We start from the raw sequence: 9,421 nt of genomic DNA on the forward strand, positions 1-9,421 counted from the left end.
ACATACAATTCGTAATAGTAAGTAAAACTTCAGATCACGTTACAGCCACTGTTGTGATGTGTGTGAACTAAATGTAATATATAATTACATTTACAGTAATTACAATGAGATTATTAGAAATAAACTTGATACATTACTGTAACGCACTCCTCTCAGGACTACCCAAAAAAGACATAAATCGTTTGTAACTAGTGCAGAATTATCCAACCCGCTCTATCCTAACTACAGGGTCACGGGGTGCTGCTGGAAGCCAATCCCAGCCAACACAGGGCGCGCACACACTAGGGAGAATTTAGAATCGCGAATGCGCCTAACCTACATGTCTTCAGACTGTGGGAGGAAACCAGAGCACCCGGAGGAAACCCACGCAGACAACATGCAAACTCCACGCAGGGAGGACCCGGGAAGCGATGTCACTACACTGGTTCCCTGTGTCATTCAGAATTGACTTTAAAATACTGCTTATGGTTTACAAAGCCTTAAATAATCTCGCTCCATCTTATATATCGGAATGTCTGACACCTTATATTCCAAATTGTAACCTTAAATCCTCAAATGAGTGTCTGCTTAGAATTCCAAGAGCAAAACTTAAAAGAAATGGTGAGGTAGCCTTCTGCTGTTAATGCACCTAAAATCTGAACTAGCCTGCCAATAGGAATTCGCCAGGCTGATACGGTGGAGCAACTTTAAAAAACTTTTAAAAACACTTTACTTTAACATGGCTTTCTGATAACGTCACCTTCATCTAATCCTGATACTCCGTGTACTCAATTCATTATAATAACTATTCATGGTGGCTCTAAAATCCGTACTGCCCCCTACTTTCTCTTCTGTTTCTTTTCCCGGTTTTCTGTGGTGGCGATCTGCGCCATCACCACCTAATCAAAGCACTGTGATGTCCTACACTGAAATATTAAAAGCCAGAAGTTCACAAGACCATCATCATCAAGTCCTTCCAAGAGAACCCTAAATACAAAGAGGACTGTTTCATTTATGTTAGGTAGAATGCCCAGAGGGGGCTGGGTGGTCTCGTGGCCTGGAACCCCTGCAGATTTTATTTTTTCTCTCCAGCCGTCTAGAGTTTTTTTTTTTGTTGTTGTTGTTTTTTTCTGTCCTCCCTGGCCATCGGACCTTACTCTTATTCTATGTTAGTTAGTCTTATCTCATTCTAATTCTTACTTTGTTTTTTATTTATCTTTTCTTCATCATATAAAGCACTTTGAGCTACATTATTTGTATAAAAATGTGCTATAGAAATAAATGTTGCTGCTGTTGGTGTTATAGAAACAACGGTCTGGTGGGTAATATGGTGAATTGGTTAAAGACGTGGGTAGCGAATTAACAAGGTGTTGGCTCAGTTTCTGCCTCTGTCCCATTGTGTGTCCTTAATAATACTTAACCTGCTTGTGCTCTAACTGTCAAAACACATATCAACGGTTATACTATTATTATTTTATCAAGTACATTGGGATGCTAGTTACAGTAGAAAGGCGCTATACAGAATGAATGCTTGATGAACTCCTCAATGTTAGGCGATTTGGTTTAGTGAATTATAAGTGCTGAGCAAATCGTTTTCAAGTTGGACGGGGCTGGATTCCTGATTGACAGTTTATGGAAGGTTTTCCCCAACGACCTAGAAGCCCAATCAAGTTCAAGAATGCAGGCGGAAGCCTTAGGAGGATAAAATAAATAGCATACCCATGTGAAAAAGAGCTCTTTGGTGGATTTTGGAGAGAGAGCAGTTTTAGGACGATCGGACATCCTAGCGGCTTGGTAGGATTTGGTAGGATTTGTGATCGTTCACACAAAAGTGGACGAATGGAGGTCACTTCGACAACTCACGCATCTATCCATTGAGTTTCCTAATCCGCCTCGTCCAATGTGGTGGCGCGATCACACAGTGCCAATGTAGACAGCATCCTAGCGAGGTATGTTTATCTGATACAAATAGTGTTTGTATGGATCCCTGTACACTTTTCTGTCAAATGCTGTGTTGTCCTTCCTCATAGGTGTTCTTCTTTAATGATGCAATGCTGTGCTCTTGCATCTGCTTGTTCTGTACTTTTTCTACAGTGTCTCTTTGGCACGCTACCGTAATCTTGTTTGCCGCACGTTGTTAAAACACTAAGTGGAGTTATTCAGACACTCCGTACATTGTCCTCGGTATTCCATAGCTTAGGAAAGTGTTCACTCAATCCTTTAGATCAGTGTAGGTTTAATTTATATAGATAAATTGATTGATCTTTATTGGTCTTCAAGGTGATATTTTTCATTTTACACAAGCTCAATAAATAAGTAATATTATTATATTATGAAAAACTCCTCTCAAATATATACCAGAATGACTTAATTGCATGCTCCTTAAGGTGAGTTGCTGTCAAAGTGAATGGTAAAGAAGGCATATGAATATGATAAAGAAATGCATATTAAATCAGAAATAAACACTTTACTCAAATGAAATATTCATTTAAGTTTGTTTTCTCAAATTAGATCTCCTGTCTAAAAACAATTGTACAACTTCATTTTTTGCATCACCTGTGAGGAATTCTTTTTCACTGCTAATTAAAGCCAGGTTGGTCAGACACTCTTGTGACATGGAAGATCTGAAAGGTCAAGAACCCTGACCGAACTCCAGTACATGCAAGAATTATAATATAACCAAGATTTACTCTGGCTACACAGATTACAGATTTCTCCGACTTACCTTGCTGGACAAGCTAGAAAAAGAACACGAGAGATGAAATAAGTGAAATAAACTCAGTCTCAGAAAAACACTTCACTGCACCAAGGTTGGACAAATGACCCTTGCCACGTTCACTGCACAAATGGGACTGAGGAAGGGAGAGGGAGCGGAGCATCTCTCTCGTGCTGAAGACCTTTTCAAGGTCGTCTGACTCGTCGCTTCAATTTCCTGTTCCATGTGACATAAACATAGTTGTCATAATGTTTTCAAGGGAAGGCCTCTTTTTGCTATGTGGGGTGCGGTCAGGCCTGGTGTGAGCACTTCTAGCGCTTAGAAGTCATAGTGTCTCTCTGAGAATGAGCTATAATCATTTAAATTTGTTCATATTAAATTAAAATTATTTTCGAAACAGGGCTCTCCTAGAGAGCAACACTTTTTGGATTGGATGCCCCCCCACCCCCCAGATATGGTGCCTGGGGCCATCGCCCCCTCGGTGCCCCACTCTGCATGCCACTGACTGCAGTTCCAAGTCCAATAAGACACTATACATGCATATTTTGCCATTGGTTTAAAGGAGCCCCAACAGCATTTCATGACACAGTTCTGCTGAGTAATTTGTTGGCTGAAAGTACTCGGTGTTGTTTGTCAGTGGGAGGATTTGCAGTATTGTTCATGATGGCACTCAGTTTTGTTTTTATTCTCTTTGCTACTACCTCCAGGGGGTTGTGAGTGCATCCAATGACCAAGCCTACCCTTTTAAATTAACTTGTTGATTCGGTGGGCCTCTCCTGATGTTACCAGCCCAGCACACCACAGCATATAAAATCATAATGGCCATCACAGAGTTGTAGAATATGTCAACACCCACATTAAAAGTGCACAGTCTCTCTGGTGTTATATTTATAGACTGAGATGTAAAAAGATCAGGAGACAGGACTGTTCCTTGTGGTGCTCCAGTGTTGCTCACATTCATATCAGAGACACAGTCCTTGATTCTCACAAACTGTGATCAGCTGGACAGATAGTCCATTATCCAGGACACCATAGGCTTATCCACCTGATTACCCCATTAACAAGCATGGGTAGTTGGTATTGAGGGCACTGGAGAAGTAAAAAAAACAAAACATAACCCTCACAGTGCTGTAAGCTTTCTCCAGGTGAGAATAATCCTCATGGAGCAGATAGATAATTGCATCTTCTGCCCCAATCTTTGTCCAATAGGCAACGTGCAGTGGGTCCAGGTGGGTGAACACAAGGGGACTCATATAGTCCAAGACCAGTCCCTCAACAGTCTTCACAAGGTGAGATGTAAGTGGCACTGGTCTGTAGTCATTATTTGAAGAGGCGCCTGCCTTCTTTGGGACAGGAACAATGCAGGATGTTTTCCACAGCAGTGGCTCTTTCTGAAGCCTTAGGGACAAACTGAACAGGTGACAGAGGACACCACAAAGTTGACCAGTATAGGCCTTAAAAACTTGAGGACTGATCACATCTGGTCCCGCAGCTTCTCCTGTGTGTAGCTTCCTGTGTTGTTTCCTTACCTGGTCATTAGCTATGGACAGCTTCATCACTGACCATTCCTGTTGTGGTAGGGGTTGTTCATGTAGTAGGGATGGTGTGGGATGACTGGACATTGGTAGAGGTTGGCAATGTAAGGGAACATCTATTAATAAATTAGTTCAGGGCCTTAATCTTGTACATATCCCTACCTAGCACCTGAACCCTGGATTGCTTAAGTCCAGTAATTACGCCCAATCTATCTCAGATCTGTTTCATGATGTTCTGAATGAGTTTGTTTTCTGTTTTAGCTTTCTAAGTTTTCTGACTTTCGCTTAACTTTTTCTTCAACATTCACTAGGTGGCCTTCAAATTGGAATGTTCTCTTCTTCTCATTCAGGAGACTTAATAGCTCATTAGTAATGTGGGGCTTGTTGTTTGGAAAGTTAAGTTCGTGGTTACCACTGTGTCCACACTGAATTTAATGTAGATTGTGATGCAGTTACTGAATTTCAAGTACTAAAATAACAAATAAAATTGCGCTGTCAAAAGTGTGGAAAACACCGCTACAGTGAAACATCGCATTCGTTACGGAAAGCAGTCAAAATGGACTTTGTCGCCATCACGTGGACGACAGCAAAAGTAGCTTTCGTTACACGATGCTTCTTCGGAATCTGCTGTGAAATGAAAAACGTTAATTTATTTATGGAATAACTGAAAAGGATCATTTTACTTATGCAATGGCGGGGAGGTGAACAGTATTCCGGGATAATCGGGACGCAGTTACTGGGACGTCATCATAGTGGAAATCTGAACAGGCAGTAATGGCAAATCGATGCCAAAATAAGCTAAAACTTAATTTTTTATAAATGTTTTTAATTGGAAGGTACCAGACTGCATGAAGCCACGCCCCTCGATGGGACAATGAATATCTCTTGGCGCTCTCGAGCGTTCAGCCGCGAATAATGCGAGCACACCTTTGGGACACGCCCATCAAGGTGTGCAGTCGCAGAAAAACTCGAGCTGGCCGGGTTGAGACACAATACTCGCCTTAACCTCTATCTCTGCAAAATAAAATAATCCACTCAAATCAGGAAGGACAAGTGATATTTGACACAATTAAAATAACTCATATCATGCACGAAACAGACTTTCGAAAATGTTTAATTGGCTTGCTTGCAAATCAAGAAGCACGTTTCTATAGAACTCGCATTTTCTCAGGCCTCCAAGCGTAAACGCAGTGAAAAGAGGATGGTGAGAACATAGACATATAAAGGTATACAGTACGCCGCATTCACTGTGTTGCCCAGTCGACACGATACGTCAGCACGTCCGCCATATTGCGAGTGGCAAAAGTGCCATTTAAACTAATACAGGTAGACGTGGAAACCGGGTTTTCTGATGAAAAACAATAACGTTTAAAACAGTATCATTTACATACAACAGATTTTGGCGAACCGTTTAAATGCAATTAGTTATATCCATTTATACACTATTAATGGTAATTATTAAATAATAATATTATTAAATAATTCCTTCAATATAAGTAACATTTCTCGGACTGTCTTCTTCCATCTCCGAAACATTTCTAGACTTCGTCCTGTTCTAACCCAACACAGTACTGAAGTATTGGTTAATGACCGAGACACCTCATGTATAGATTACTGTAATGCTATTCTGTTTGGCATCCCATAAAAACTTATCCATCGCTTACTTCTTCAAAATTCTGGTGCCAGGATAATATCCTGCTGTTCTAAATCCACTGAACATATTACACAGATTCTCTCTCAACTTCATTGGCTCCCTGTTAACTACAGAATACAATACAAAATACCGCTCTTAACATTTAAAGCTCTCCACAACCTCACTGATCTCCTACAGACAGACACTACTCTCGCTCACTCAGATTCTCATTTGCAGCAGTACTTTCTGTACCACACATCAAACTCTGAGCTATAGGAGCTCGAGCGTCTCTCATAGTGCTCCACTTGGGATTTCTCTTCCCTCTCATATTCGTCAGCTCAATTCAATAACACATTTTAAAACTGTCCTCAAAACTTATCTTTTCAAAGTGGCATACCAATTGTGAATTTTGCACTGTTACTGCCAGTTATCTTTGTTTGTTTGCTAATTATTGCTTTTTGATTTATCATTCTCTTGTTTTAATTTTACTAATGTTGTTTAATTTTATTGTAAGGTGACCTTGAGTGCTAAGAAAGGCGCCTATTAAATAAAATCTATTATTATTATTATTATTAATTATTGAGATGAAAACCTGACCAATGTCTTAAAGTCAAAATAGTAAGACTGCAACTGGCAGTCTGGTCTTTCTTTTAACGGTGAAATAATACACTCAATGACAAAAATAAATTATTTTATTGTATACAAATTGGTTTAAGAAGTTCTGAAAACATTTCACTCGTTCCAGTCTCAATCTGTCTCTCTCACACACACACACAATGTGGTTACTTAAATATACAGTATAGGATCTAAAATCCATGAAACAGAACTGTCTTCCATAGCTTTTTTCATGTGTTGTCACTCTGTAATTTGAGAGTATTCAGTCTGGCAATATGGTGCAGCCTTAGTTTGTGAAAGACAGACAGAACTAAAGACATGAGCATAAAATGATGGTAGTCAATTTCAAACTGTGTTTCCTCAATGTGCTCCTTGAGAAAAAAAAACACATCATCTGAACCAATCTCAGCCCGAACAAACTGATCAATCAGATACACTGACAGCGTGACCTAATGTCGAGTGTCGGATAACATGCTCAGCTACTTTGACCACCTTGACTGGACCCTCAGAAGAAATCATCAAACCTTCTTTGTTTTTTAATGTGAGTGAGTGGTAGCTTTGATCATATGATGCTGGTACAGCATCTGTTACCAAACTAGCATGGCACACATCACAGGACAGCTTTCTCCAAATCCCGTCTAAGGGCTACCTCCCACTGCTTCCTGAGGTGGATTTCTTTGGGAAACCTTCAGAGTTTGAGAAATGTTAACAGCTAACAACAATGTACAAAGTGACTAAATACGTTTAACCAAAACATTGTTTGGAGGCTCACCTGAGCACATAAATGCATAGCTTTGCTAGCTTAGCCTGGCGTAGCTAAAGTTAATATTATAAAATGAGATTTTCCAATGGCCAAATATAACAAACAATTGGTTATGAAATGTAATCCTCTGGTTCTGGTTTGGAGCATACAGCGGTTGTACAATCCCAAGCAGCACATGCGTAAGGCATCTTTATCCATTACTTCACTCCACAGCAGTGCCACTCACAATTTGGTGGCAATGTTGACGTACGACGCTGCTGGTCATGCAGCGTCTAGTAATTCTATGTCTATGGGTGAGAAAGCTGTGACGTCACAAATGAGACCGTCCAACGCTACAATATGACTTTGGCGCAGCATTACTCCGACAGCCACCGAACCAAGAGGATGACTTGTTTACTAAACTTATTTGGAAGAATAAGCGACATCTTTTGAAAAATGAACCAGGCTGCTTTAGAGCCAAATGATTTTACAATATTAAATAGCTCACTGAAGGTAAAATGGATTTAAAAAACGTTTGGAAAGTTCAATGTCAGTAAGATAACATATCAAAGATTGTTAGTGGCTTAGAATTTCCTTTAACTTGTCTCTACTAAACTACCGATTAGACTTTCTAAATTCTATCAGCAGACTTTTTCAGCATACATGTAACCTAATAAAACATCTCACCATATTTTTATACTGTGTATAATTTTATTTGAAGTGTATGGAACTTTAACACGTTGTCTGTATATGTATACTGTATATGTTGTGATAGACACCCTTTTGAGGAGAGGACCAGGGGAGTGGACACATCAATAACAGTATCCCCCGGGACACGAGAGGGCAGGCCCCCTGGTTTGCATCAGGGCCACAGATTTGGGGCTTAGAAGCCCAACCCTGCTGGGGCTCGTGGCCACCACCAGGGGGTGCCTGGACAGTTCCAGAGCCTGGGTCTGCAGCACTTCTGGGTGTGGTGGAACTTGATCGAGGAATACCTGGAGTACTTCCGGGTGTGGTATAAAAGTGGTCACCTCACTCCACTTGGGGAGTTGGAGTCGGGAGGAAGAAGACAGAGCTTGTGGGAGAGAGTGGGGGGTCAGAGAAAAGAAGGTAGAAAGGACTGAGCTTTATTGGGGTTTGTGCACTGTGTGCTAAAAGAATAATAAACATGCATGTTTTTGGACATTGTGTCTCAGTGTCTGTCTAATCTTCTACCCAGCTGGAACACTAGAGGAAGTTGGAGTTTGCTACAGGGGGTGCTGTGGAGGCTGCAGATCCTTACTATGTCGGGCCAGTGTTGGGAGGAAGAGTGATGAGGCTTTCCATGGGGTTTGGGGGATGTAGAAAGAAAGAAAGTGCTATGTGGTTTGTTTATTGGGCTGTAGTGTATTGTACTGTACTGACCAGATGGGAAACTAAATAAAAATGTGTTAAGCTTGGAACTTGTCCCTGGTGTCTTTCAGTGTTGGGTTTAGGCAGCTGGTGCACCCCCTGCAGGCCGCAATACGATATATATATATATATATGCACACACACACACAAGTATATACATATTAATATACAGTATTTTAAAAAATGTATACAGGAACTTTCAGACCACACACACACACACACACAAACATACTGGTGTGAAGGTTCCTGTACACTGCAAGTTGTTTAATAAATTTAAATGATGCCTAGAGAAAAATGTCACACTCACAAATGCAAATTTAGTCAGAACACTTCTTTCAATTCAACTTATTTGAGTTTCATTGACTTTCCTAAGCTATTCTTAAAAACAAGAGAAGCTGCTATACCATCTCTTGTGATGGACATCACAGATGGACTGGCATTTTGACCGGGATGGATTGCGTTCCCATACCTGGCTGGGAGGAGCTTATGGGTGAACAGCATGGATGGATGTTCCTCTGTCCAGGATGGTTCCTGTTCCCTTTCCTCGTCGAGAGGTTGACATAATACACAGATGGGGATGAATGTCTCCCTGGCTCATGTGTTCCACCAGGCCAATGGGTGGCAGCATCAGTCTAACATACTGTAGCACCACTTGGGGACCTACAGGGCAACACTGGGGTTGTAATTCTGGAGGGTGGCCCTGGTGTGGTCCTTGGTAAATACAAGGCACCTGATGAGGGGAAATTTTCTCACAGGGCTGGCAGGCTGAGGGAGACACCCTAAGAAAGGTGAACCTCATGGTAACTGAT

The sequence above is a fragment of the Polypterus senegalus genome, chromosome 18 (assembly GCF_016835505.1).
Source record: "Polypterus senegalus isolate Bchr_013 chromosome 18, ASM1683550v1, whole genome shotgun sequence".
Classification (NCBI taxonomy): Eukaryota; Metazoa; Chordata; class Cladistia; order Polypteriformes; family Polypteridae; genus Polypterus; species Polypterus senegalus.